The 12,731-nt window shown below is 44.6% G+C and overlaps 2 long non-coding RNA genes across 5 annotated transcripts in view; one reads left to right on the plus strand and one right to left on the minus strand.

Moving 5' to 3' along the window:
• The window catches only part of LOC110339511, a 59,136-nt gene that overhangs the window by 950 nt on the left and 45,455 nt on the right, over positions 1 to 12,731 (plus strand). The window lies entirely within an intron of this gene.
• The window catches only part of LOC110339510, a 205,045-nt gene continuing 199,622 nt past the window's right edge, over positions 7,309 to 12,731 (minus strand). For 2 of the 3 annotated variants that reach the window (XR_005873511.1, XR_005873512.1), the window contains exons 2-3: positions 11,512 to 11,716; positions 7,309 to 7,702 (exon numbers count right to left, since the gene is read on the minus strand). This is a non-coding gene — a long non-coding RNA (uncharacterized LOC110339510). Of the gene's footprint in view, positions 7,703 to 11,511; positions 11,717 to 12,138; positions 12,629 to 12,731 lie in introns of those variants that run through there. The other variant, XR_002381588.2, reaches the window with a different exon arrangement.

The raw sequence follows: 12,731 nt of genomic DNA on the forward strand, positions 1-12,731 counted from the left end.
AAGGGAAGGAAGAAAAAAACCTAAAACGCAAAATTCCTCCAGAAGCCTGGTGTGGAGCCCCCGTGTGGCACCGAAGGTGTATTGCCTTTAGAATTGCCATTAGTGCCAATTCCCAAGTAGGAACCTGAAAGACCCGAACTAGTTAGTAGCTGAGGGCTTTTCTTTGTAGCTGGTGGTTATGTATTTTATCGTTTACTTTTATTTTTGATTATGTATGCATGTGTCTGTATGTAAATGTGTGTATTCGTGTGCAGGTGTTGGAGGGAGGCCAGGGGTGTCAGATCCCTGGAAGCAACCTGAGAACAGAACTTTTGCTCTCTGCAAGAGCAGTACACTCCGTCTCTGTCTCTCTGTCTCTCTCTCTCTCTCTCTTTCTCACACACACACACACACACATACACAGAGCTCCCTGATTGTGCTGCCTAATTTTATGTCAACTTAAAACAGGCTGTAGTCATCTGAGAGAAGGGACCCTAAAAAAAAAAGGCTCCAGAAATTTGGTCTCTAAGCAGACAAGCCTGTAGGGCATTTTCTTAATTAGCGATGATGGAAGAGGGTGGTGCCATCCTTGGGCTGGTGGTCCTGGTTCTATAAGAAGGCAGGCTGAGGACCAAGCCAGTAAGCAGCTCTCCTCCACGGCCTTTTTGCATCAGCACCTGCCTCCAGATCCCTGTCCGGTTGATCCTGATTTCCTTTGATGGTGAATAGTGACGTGGAAGTCTTGGATGAGCCCTTACTCTTAATATTTGGGGAGGCTGGTTCCCCAAATCTAATTTTCCTCTCCTCCTGATAGCTCAGCTGTGTTGGGGTCCCCAAAGTATTGGGATTTATTGCTTCTGGAAAGAATTACTCGGATCCCCTGACATCACCTGCCTTTGGAGTCAATCCTTCAAAGGGTGAAGTCCATCTCACCCTTACTATAGGGAACAGCTCTGGCTGCAGCCTCCAGCTGCTTTGCAATTGTCTCCTTTCGGTAGCTCTTCTAAGGAGGGAGTTCCTTCCCCTTTCAACACATCCCCTTTGCTGGGGTGGGCCCATGTGTGGGACTGAAGTTTTATAAACTGGAGGGGATTTGATAAGGGAAACGCCCGACTAGGAAGGTCAAAGAAGGTGCTCTTCAGCCTGTGCCTGTTAGCTTTGCTGTGAAGTCCTGGGTTTAAAAAAAAAGCTACACAAAGGCAACTCTCTACTGAAGAGCCACACACGTCTCATTCTTACTTCTCTCAGTTTTCTTCGAGAGACCCAGAGCCACGCTCCCAGGTGTGTTTTACTTTTTCCTGAGCATATAACCCTCTCCTAACTTTTGCGTTTAAGCCCACACATTAAATATCTAATATATTTAATGTATTTGCTCAGCAATTAAGAGCACTGGCTGCTCTTTCAGAGGACTTAGGTTGAGTTCCCAGCACCCACATGGTGGCTCACAACTGTCTAATAACTCTAGCTCCAGGGGATCTGATGTCCTATTCCTACCTCCAAAGACACCAGGCACACACATGATGCACATACCCACATGCAGGCAAAATGTTCATGCACATAAAATAAATAAATCTAAAAAAATGAAAGCCGGCAAATATTTTAGAACAACTCCTAGCCTGAGAGGTAAATCCTAAGGGTCTCACGGTGGTCATGAGGATATAAACAATCATATAGAATGACCAACAACTGGACCATTGCTTCAACTGTGAGTATCAACCCTACGTGATTGTGTGATTGAATGTGGGAATCCTGAAAAATTTGTCCACAGTGAGAGGTTTCTGAGTGCATGAGGACCCAAAATTAATTCCGGGAGCCCTGGGAGTCTAGAAATCTGTAGCTTTGGCCATTACTGACAGAGATTCTCGATCAAGTCAGCCAGTTTCCCAGGGGTCTCTTTGTCTCATGTGTAAGATGGTCACCCTAGAGATTTACTTGAATCTGCCTTCCTTTGGATATTAACTTGCCTTTTTTTTTTTTTTAGACAAAGTCTTTCGTGTGGTAGAGTACTATTTTTAGGTGTGTGACTTTTGTTTATGCTGTATTTGTTTAACTCTGTGTAGCTGTGTTACTGTGCCTGTCTAAAACACCTGATGGGTCTAATAAAGAGCTGAATGGCCAATATTGAGGCAGGAGCAAGGATGGGTGGGGCTGGCAGGCAGAGAGTATAAATAAGTAGAAGATGAAGCCGGGCGGTGGTGGCGCACGCCTTTAATCCCAGCACCCGGGAGGCAGAGGCAGGAGGATCTCTGAGTTCGAGGCCGGGCTGGACCGACAGCCTCCAAAACAATACAGATAAACCCTGTCTCGTAAAATCAAAAAAAAAAAAAAGAAAAAAAAAGAAAAAAAAAGTAGAAGGTGAACCTAGGAAAAGGAGCAGCGAGAGAACAAGGAGAGGAAGGCATCAGGGTCAGCCAGCCAGCCTTGGAATAAGAGTGAGAGAAAGATATACAGAAGTAAGAAAGTTAAGAGCCCAGAGGGAAAAGATAGATGGGATAATTTAATTTAAGAAATACTGATGAGCAAGAAGACAAGTTAAGGCTGGGCATTCATAAGCAGTAATAAGCCTCTGTGTGTGATTTATTTGGGAGCTGGGTGGTGGACCCCTCAAAAAAGCCCAAAGAGTAAGAGCAAAAAAAAAAAAATCATTCAACACTTTCTATGCAGTCCTGGTTGTCAGTATGTAGACCATGTTGGCCTGGAGCTCACAGAGACCCACCTGTACTGCCTCCCTCCAGAGTTCTGGGGTTAATGGCTGTGCCACCACACCTAGGAGACAGTAACTTGCTTTAATTCTGGACCCAGCTGTGGGTTTTTTTTGACATTTGAAAATTTAAAACATTTTATTTTATGTGTGTGGGTGTTTTGCCGGTATGTATGTTTACGCATCACTTGTATGCTTGACGCCTTCAGAGGCCAGAAAGGAGCCCCTGGAACTGGAGTTGTAGACAGTTGTGAGCTGCCATGTGGGTGCTGGGAATCCAGTCCAGGTGCTCTAGAAGAGCAGCCAGCTTCTTAACCACCGAGACATCTCTCCAACCTCAGTCCTTAGACTTTCTATGCTTGGCATTGTTGAGAAAATTTTGTATGTCCCTAGGTATATAGAAATGGATTTCCAAATCAAACATCTTCTCACAGTAAGTATAAATTTATTTTAAAAGGATTCTTTGGCATATGTATAATCTTACCAATTATTTGCAGGGAAAACCAAGTTGCATTCTAATGTAATAGGGGTGCCTATTTATTTTTATGTGAAGAATTAAATCTTGGAGCCAGGGTTGGGTGGTGACAGTAGAGGTGGTGGTGGCATAGGTCTTTAGCCTTTAATCCCAGCATTTGGGAGACAGATCTCTGAGTTCAAGGCCAGCCTGATCTACAGAGTGGGTTCCAAAACAGGAAACTTTGTCTCAAAAAAACAAAAAAAAAGAGAAAAGAACTAAATTTTGATTGAACATTTAATATTACAGGATAAGGAACATCTTTTATGCTTCTCAGACTGGTTGAATATTTTTATTTTTTTATTTTTAATTTTCAGTGCTGACAATTCCACTTTGCATAAGGCAGTTTTGTTAGAACCATTTCAGAAATCGTTGGAAATCCTGCCCTAATCTCAAGCCAAAATTCATTTAGATTTTTAGAAATGAAGTTCACGTCAGCATTTCAAACAGCTCTTTTAAATTCCCGACATTCACGTATACAATAATCCAAAGACGTAATATAGTACAGTGTAAAATGTACACAGTGGGAAATGGATGGTAGGGCAGTGTAAATAGTCGTAATTTCCTGAAAACCATTACGTTTCTATGTAAGTAGAAAACTGGCAGCTCCATGCAGCTCATTAACACGGCATTTCTATCCCAAGCCCACGTGTCCCAGGCAGTGTTTGTTGGTGTTGTGTGCTATGATGGTGCGTCCAGCACAAAGCGTATATGTTGACATACACAGAAACTCATTTTCAGTGAAGTTGCTCAGTGCACCACAGGCAAGTGATGCCGGAACCATCAGGGATTCGTTTTGTGTTTGTTTATTTATTAATTGTTTGATTTGAGGTACAGGGTCTTTTTTGTTTGTTTTGTTTTGTTTTTTGTTTTTTGAGACAGGGTTTCTCTGTATTGCTTTGGAGGCTGTCCTGGAACTCGCTCTGTAGACCAGGCTGGTCTCGAACTCACAGAGATCCCACCTGCCTCTGCCTCCCGAATGCTGGGATTAAAGGCGTGAGCCACCAACGCCCGGCGAGGCACAGGGTCTTGACACAAAGCCCAGGCTGTCTAGGAACTCCCTATCCAGACCAGTTTGCCCTTGAATTTATAGTGGAGAGCCTCCTGCGTCTGTCTCTGCTGTGGTCAGATTACATGCACGTGCCACCATACCATGCTGCGCATTTGAACTTGTGTTAACTTTTTGTCTTCCTTCATGCTTCCAGAGAACTTTCACTGTTGCCAAATATTTCAGGATTCCCGCGTTCCCCCCAATGAGTTTCATGAGCCTCACATTCAGGGTCACAACTTCGTACAGAGTCCAGACCTGCGGCTTAAGAAGCTGTGGTGAGGCCAGGTGTTGGTGGCGCTCGCCTTTAACCCCAGCACTTGGGAGGCAGAGGCAGGAGGATCTCTGTGAGTTGGAGGCCAGCCTGGTCTACAGAGCGAGTGCCAGGATAGGCTCCAAAGCTACACAGAGATAACCTGTCTCGAAAAACCAAAATAAAATAAAAAACAACAAAAAGAAGAAACCGTGGCAGTAAGCCAGGTGGTGGTGGCCCACGCTCTTAATCTCAGCACTCGGGAGGCAGAGACAGGCGGATCTCTGTGAGTTCGAGGCCCAGTTGCTAGTCAGTCTGCAGGATTATTTGCTTATATTCCCACAGTCCTCCCTACCCCCATCCCAATCCCCAGCGTAAATCCATTCTGGTCTTGAACTCATGAACTCCCTTCTTCAGCCTCCCAAGTACTGGGATTATAGGCCTGGTACACCCACCACCGTTCCTGGCAGGCCAGCCCGTTTCCGCGCTGCCTGTGAACTAACTGCTCAGATAGAAAGGGCCTTGCTGTTGCTTAAGAACAAAAAGGTGCAGGGGTGTTAAGATCCGTGGCATTAGCCTAAGGAATCCTACTGCTTCTTCCCACGGCTTCCTTGGTGAGAAGAGTTCTGCCTCCCTGAGGATACAGACATCCAGGCAGGGTGTTGCCTGGGTTTAGGGAGACCATCTGTGAGTCCCTCAAAGGGATTCTGGGGGAGGGGAGTCTAGTTTGCCAGCTGCTGCCCTCCGACGCCCGGCAGAGTTGAAAATGCAAGGCCCTCAATAGGCGGGAAGGCCAGGACAGCACTGCAGGATACTTGGCCCACGTTGTCGGTGACTTTATATATAGGGAGACTTACCCGAGTTACTTTCTTCCAGAGGGAGCTGTGGGAGTGAGGACCCTTTAAGTCCACAGACCCCTTCCAAATTGCATCCCGTTGTTTGCTCCGGCCTGTTGGGAATGGACATTCCACTAAGTTATGGAAGAACGACTTGCTTGTCTTTGTATCCCAAGACTGGCCAACTGCGTGGCGTATAACCGCTAAGAGAGCATAGAAGAGATGTGTCTGAATATATGTCCTGGAGCTGGGGAGGTGACTCAGTAGTTCAGGGCACTGGTTTTTGGAGGGTCTGCGTTCAGCTCGCAGAACCCAAGTGGCAGCTCACGACCATCTGTAACTCCACTTGGGAAGGATCCAACACCTTCTCACCTCTACAGCACACCAGTGGTGCACAGACAAAACACCCACACGTGCAAAATAGAAATTAAAAATAGATATGTTTCGTTGTTTGTTTTTCTCTAAAATGGCAAGGCTTCATAAGAGTGGATAAGATTTGAACTGATCTTGCAGGACAGGCAGAGTTTTAGTAGAAAGAGTTGCAGACCCAGAGGTTGGCCATGATGGTGAGAACCGGTGTCAGCCTGGGAAAAACTTGAGGCAGAAAGACACAGGGCATTTTAGAAAAAGGAGAGAAGGCCAGTGTGGCCAAAACTTGAACAGTGGAGGGAATAAGCTACTAAACATCTTTCTGTCATTATTGCCAAATGCCTGATACAATGAAAATGACAAGCTTGTTTTTGTTTAGTTAATTTTATTATTTAGGTGTGTGAATATATATGTGTATATATACACAAACACACACACACTAAATAAATAAATAAATGCAATAATAAAGTTAGTGGTTTTTATGATTTATTGACTACTGAATAAAAATCAAGGATATGCTGCTTCAAGAGCCCTCTTGGGTTGGGAGGGTGGTTCAGTGGTTAAGAGCGCTTGTTCTGGCAAAGGACCCAGGTGTGACTCCCAGCACCCACATGACAACTATCAACTTTCTATAACTCCAGTTTCAGGGAAGTTTGTCACAGGTGCACAGGCATGTAAAACGGGCAAAACACTGATACACATAAAGTGAAAAACAAATCCTAGAATAAAAGCCCTCTCTTGTTCCCACATCACTAATGCTCTGGGTACCTTCAGTCTAAGATGTGGAATTTTTGTTTTAATGCCTTCTTTTTTTATATTTTATTTTTAAATTTAAATTAGAAACGAGGTTGCTTCACATGTCAGTTCCAGGTCCCTCTCCCTTTCCCTCCCCTCCTCCCGAGCCCTCCCACCAACCCCCCCATATCCCTTCATATCCCCAGGGAGGGTGAGGCCCTCCATGGGGGGGTGTCCACAGTCTGTCAGTTCATCCAGGGCAGGACCAAGGCCCTCCCCCAAGAGTCCAGGGTGAGAGTGCATCTCTGGTTGTTGGATGGGAGCCCAAAGTCCATTTGTATACCCGGGATAGACACTGATCTACTACCCAAGGCTCAATAGATTACCTAGGCCTCCTCACTGAAGATGTGGAATTTTTATCATGATGACGACATCGCTCTTGGATAACCTGGAGGTAAGTTTTTGGTGTGACTTTGAACCAGGGATGAGATGGACATATGGGGGGGAAAACCCTGAGGTCCACAACTGCCTTGTTTTCTAGAACCCTCTGTAATCAGTTATTGTGATGGGTGGTGTTGGAGCTTTTGTATAGGTGTGTCAGTGACTGACAACTGCTCAGAGGGTGTCCATCCCAGGCCCTCTGCATTCCCCAGGAATCTCTAGAGCTCTGAGCAGCAGAAATTCAGGACAGAACCCCAAGGCAGTCCAGACTTCCCCCACAGGCCAAAAGGCTTTGGCCTGAGCTCTTCAGGACGGAAAAGGGGTCACTTAGCTACAGCATCGAGGAAGAATGTCATGCAAAAATAACCAGGCGGCCCTGTCTTTAAGCAGACTTCAAATATGAAAAAAAAATCCAGCCATATGAAGGAAGTATCAGTTTGTATTTAGATTTATTTTAAAATTTCAGTAACTACAGACATCGAACTTCCCCATAACTGATGTCATTTAAGTTCCGAATTAAAATAGTCCTTCTCGAAGGAAGGAGACTCGCAAGACTCAGGAAGCTAATGAAATTATAAGGCTCCGGAAGCTTACAAAGCCACAAGATTGATAGGCCCATTCGCACGGGTTGAGAAAAGTTCTAACCAATGACGGGGAGGGGCTCACTCTCTGATGATGCTGACCGCAAGGTGTGCAAGGATCTCCAGGAATGCGGCTCCTCTGAGTCAGCCCCACGCTGGAGTGGGTTTCGGGTGCCCCAGCTTCCTCTTGGGTGTATCCCCAGGCAACTCATCGGTTCACCAAGCTAGTTTCTTCGTTGTGCTCTCTGGGGGGGTATACAGACGTTAATTCACATCTTCCCAGGGAAAGTCATTAAACGACTCAGCTCTCCATGACTTTTGAGAATAATGGTTTACGTATAAAAAGTTGAGTTTCTCCCCTTGTAGTTCAAGAACACCATCGTGCAAGAGTCCAGTGCGCCCCAGCAATGACATTAGTAATTATAATAGAGGCAAGCCTATTACTCAGACCCTGACTCATATTTACAAGATGTTTTGAAGTTTTATAAGGCTGATGGTTGAGCCATCAGTTTTTGATGATTTCATATAAACACTGCTTTATAACTTAGTGTGGGAGAAAGAGGCTAGTCAGAAATTAAGAAAGTTTTACAGGGACTCCGAGTCTTCTCTAGCTTGGGTACAGACAAATCCACTCAGCAGGGATTAGCCAAATTTATATGGAGTTCTTACTAGGTTTTCTTGCTGGTCTTAGGTATCCTGGGCAGGCGTAGAGTCAAGATGCATGTCTCCCCTAGTCCCATACTCAGGGATTCTGGTATTTTAAAGATTTTTTTTTGGTTTTTCAAGACAGGGTTTCTCTGTAGCTTTGGAGGCTGTCCTGGAACTCACTTTGTAGACCAGGCTGGCCTCGAACTCACAGAGATCGCCTGCCTCTGCCTCCCGAGTGCTGGGATTAAAGGCGTGCGCCACCAACGCCCGGCTTATTTTAAAGATTTTTATGGCACTTATTATTTCCGTGAAACAGAGTTTGGGCCACAAATATAGAAAACCGGAACGATTTTTATATTCATCTGGGTAAAAGAGTGTCTGAGATTATAATCGAACGAGGTAGACAGATATGCATGGTCACTGGTTCAGCACAAATTGCTTGGGGGTTGAGTGGAAGGTTAAAAACCACGGTCCTTCCTCAAGGATTACGTTGTCTAGTGGTGTGCAAATCAGCATTAAGCGTGGGAGACAGAGAGATGGCTTAGCCGTTCTTGAAGAGGTCTCAGCCTCTCTGATCATATTGACATCTTACCTGTGTTGAATCTCTTTGCGTTCCTCATAAAGAGAACACATGTATGTCTGTGTATGTTTCGTGAATCATTAGAAATACCATTGCAATACTTCAGTATGTATTTTCTAAAAAATATAAGCTTTCTCCTCTGAGCATGGGGCATACACAGACCTGTAATCCCACACTAGGGAGCCTGAGACCGGAGACTGAAAGTTCAGTGCCAGCCTGGGCTACCCAGTGAATTCCAGGGCAGTCTGGGTCATACAGCTAGACTGTCCTAAATGACAAGAAACTTTCTCCTATAGTGTAGCCTCAAGATATTTAAGCAGGTAACAAGTGGTATAATTACCCATTTATACAATCCAGAGGCTTTAGGCTGGAGAAACGGCTCAGTGGTTAGGAGTGGTTAAGTGGTTAGTCAGTGTTCTATTGCTGTGAAGAGACACCATGACCACGGCAGCTCTTAAAAAGGAAAGCATTTAACTGGGGCTTCTGTACAGTTTCAGAGGTTTAGTCCATTAGTCATGAGAGGAAACATAGCCCATGCAAACATGCATGGTGGTGCGGAAGTAGCTGAAAGTTTTACATCCTGATCTTCAGGCTGCAGGCAGAGAGAGAGGGAGAGAGGGGGGGAAGGGAGGGAGGGAGAGAGAGAGAGAGAGAGGGAGGGAGGGAGGGAGGGAGGGAGGGAGAGAGGGAGAGGGAGAGGGAGAGGGAGAGGGAGGGAGGGATGCAGGGAGGGAGGGAGAGAGAGAGAGGGAGGGAGGGATGCAGGGAGGCAGGGAGGGAGGGAGGGAGAGAGAGAGAGAGAGAGGGAGGGAGGGGGAGAGGGAGAGGGAGGGAGGGAGAGACAGAGAGTGAGGGAAGGAGGGAGAGAGGGAGGGAGGGATGCAGGGAGGGAGAGAGGGAGAGGGAGAGGGAAGGAGGGATGCAGGGAGGGAGGAAGAGAGAGAGAGGGAGGGAGGGATGCAGGGAGGCAGGGAGGGAGGGAGGGAGAGAGAGAGAGAGGGAGGGAGGGAAGGAGGGAGAGGGAGCGAGGGCTTTTGAAATCTCACAGTGATACACCTCCTCCAACAAGGTCACACATCCTAATCCTTTCCAGATAGTGTATGAACTAATCATGCAAATATTATCAGCCTATGGGGGTCACTTTTATTCAAACCACCACAGAGCACTTGCTGCTCTTACAGAGGATCTGAGTTTGGTTCCCAGCACTCGCGTGGCAGCTCACAATTGCTTGTAACTCCAGTTCCAGGGGATTCTATAACTCTCATTTGGCACCAGACATACATGTGCAAGCACACACACACACACACGAATGTGCATTTCTGCAAGTCTACACACACACACACACACACACACACACACACACCTTTAAAAAACTACAGCTAGGCCTGGATAGATGGCTCAGTAATTAAAGTACTTGCTGTTCTTCCAGAGAACTCGAGTTTGGTTCCTAGAACCCACATCAGGTAGTTTGCAACTATCTTTAGCTTCAGCTTCAGGGAATCAGATTTTCTCTGGCCTCTAGGGGCACCTGCATTCACATACACATACCCACATGTATATGCACACACACACATACACACACAGAGAATTAAAAAATAATAAAATTTTTAAAACTATAGCCTTTATTTCTCAATTATCCAAAGAATGTTACTGATAGTAGCCTTTGATTTGCATGAGCTCAGGGCCATGGCTTCAAGGGCTTCCAGATGGCTTTAGCCTATATCAGTTCTCCAGTCTTTCTAATGTTCAAGAAGCCAAAGCTGATTGCTTTGCATTCTGCATTCGGCATAGGTTCACCAGCGTGGCCGAGTCTCACAAATACAACGCTGGGAGAAGGAATATGTAGGGGCCAACAATGGGTCAAAATGTCTCAAAGAAGAAAGGAACAAATGCAACATAGTTAAACAAGTACAGCACATCTTTGCATAGTTAAACAAATATTCTGCAACATTTCTCCCTTGTGTTTAAATAAAAAGAAAGCCTTTAGCTTTAACATGACTGTATACAATAAGAACAATTGTCAACTAAGAATTACATTTACAATATACAGTCCATTTACATTTGAAAATTCTGAGAAAAGATTATCGATCCTATTTTGGTGAGTCCAAAGTTGTGTATTTAACTTTTTTTTTTCAAGACAGGGTTTCTCTGTGACTTTGGAGGCTGTCCTGGAACTAGCTCTTGCAGACCAGGCTGGTCTCGAATTCACAGAGATCTGCCTGCCTCTGCCTCCCAAGTGCTGGGATTAAAGGCATGCACCACCACCGCCCGGCACTTATTTTTTATCCTAATTTTTTTAGAACTCAAAAACGTTTTTTTTTTTTTTAGGTAAACAATTTAAGCTTTTGTTTCTCAATCTTAAACATTTTATATCTCTTTTTTTATGGTTTTTCGAGACAGGGTTTCTCTGTGGCTTTGGAGGCTGTCCTGGAACTCACTCTGTAGACTAGGCTGGCCTCGAACTCACAGAGATCTGCCTGCCTCTGCCTCCCGAGTGCTGGGATTAAAGGCGTGCGCCACCAACGCCCGGCTCATTTTATATCTCTTATGCAAGTTTCTTTTCTGAATTTGGTAACAAGGAAAATTATAACTTTAACTATCTCTTCTTCAACTTCATTAAAGGCCCAAGAGGATATTCCATTACCTGAGTAAACAGGACGTACAGAGCAAACAACTTCCAAACTATAGAAAGGACAGAAGCAGCTAGTTGCCTGGACAGTAACCCAGGTTCCTCTGCATTGTTGGGGCATCCATCCATCTTTGGCTTACAGGCCTAGAATATCTGACACTTTTCAGTGAAGCAGGAATTTTGAAGGACTCTCCTACCTTGTCTTGGTAAAGTTTGTCGGTCTTTTTCCTTTGTGTCCTGCTTGTCCAGTTTGAACAGTATATTGTCAGCAGTGAGGTAAGAGCAGTTTCTTGCCTAAATGGCTAGCTTGCCACAATGAAAGTCAACTCCATATGGAAGTTCTTTGATGTCCATCATCCTTTTATGAAGTGGATTGGTGTTGACAGGAACAAACGTGTCTCACTGTCATGAAAAGCCTTAGGTTATTAACCGTCTTAAATGCAATATTATGTTAAGTCTCTGAAGCATTTGAAGATCACTTATCTATCTAAAATATATTTCTTTAACCTTAAAAACACATCTAACACGTCTACAAGTTTGATTGTTATAGATGACTAACTATAGCTTGCATTTTTAAATTATCCTAAATGGTTTGTAATAATGTTTTTCAAGGACAGAACTTTATATTACATTTTAAAATAAGATGCATAGGTACAATACCTTAAACAAGTGCAGAAACATGTATGCAGTTTAATAAAAATAACCTCAAATCTGCATCAATATATAAAATCCATACCAACGTAAAATATTTGAGATGAATAGGTGTCTTTATAATCCTATATTCCTATATTGCCACTAAATGATGGCAAGCATCCATAACCCACCGGAAGACGGGAAGCCACCCTTTCCACTTCTTGGGAACGTGGGCACTGTGTTCTCTAAATTGCTTCCCGTTGTCTGGGGATGATGGTATCCCAAGGAGACCCTGAGAAAATTGAGATGACGGTCTAGTCCTAACAAAACCAACTACAAAATTTGCTGTTCAGTCTCTGTGCAATGGGAAAGTGCAAGGCTTATCTCAAGTCCTGGCTGGAATAGTCTGTGAGGCTGCCCTGTCTCAGCTGCATTTACCCACTCCAGCTCTGAGAAGTTGGTGTCTGCACTGTGGCAGGTGTTTTTACTTAGTTTGTTGTTTCTACTTAGAGTGTGGCTGCTCAAGTGCTCTGCTGTATAGTTGCACCTCTTAAAGGAGCTGTATTCCCCCCAACTTTCTTAGGCTCTATGTGGAAATTCAGGTCTCACGTTGCTCGACCTTTGTAGATGGAATTTTCTTTGGGCTGCCAACCCGCTCCCAAATAAAGACGCAGAGGCTTATTATTAATTATACCCTACCTTATCTTAGACTTGTCCCACTAGCTCTTTTAACTTAATTTAACCTGTTTTCTATCCACTTACGTTTTGCTTCAGGGATTTTTAC

The sequence above is a fragment of the Mesocricetus auratus genome, unplaced genomic scaffold, assembly GCF_017639785.1.
Source record: "Mesocricetus auratus isolate SY011 unplaced genomic scaffold, BCM_Maur_2.0 Super-Scaffold_100125, whole genome shotgun sequence".
NCBI lineage: Eukaryota > Metazoa > Chordata > Mammalia > Rodentia > Cricetidae > Mesocricetus > Mesocricetus auratus.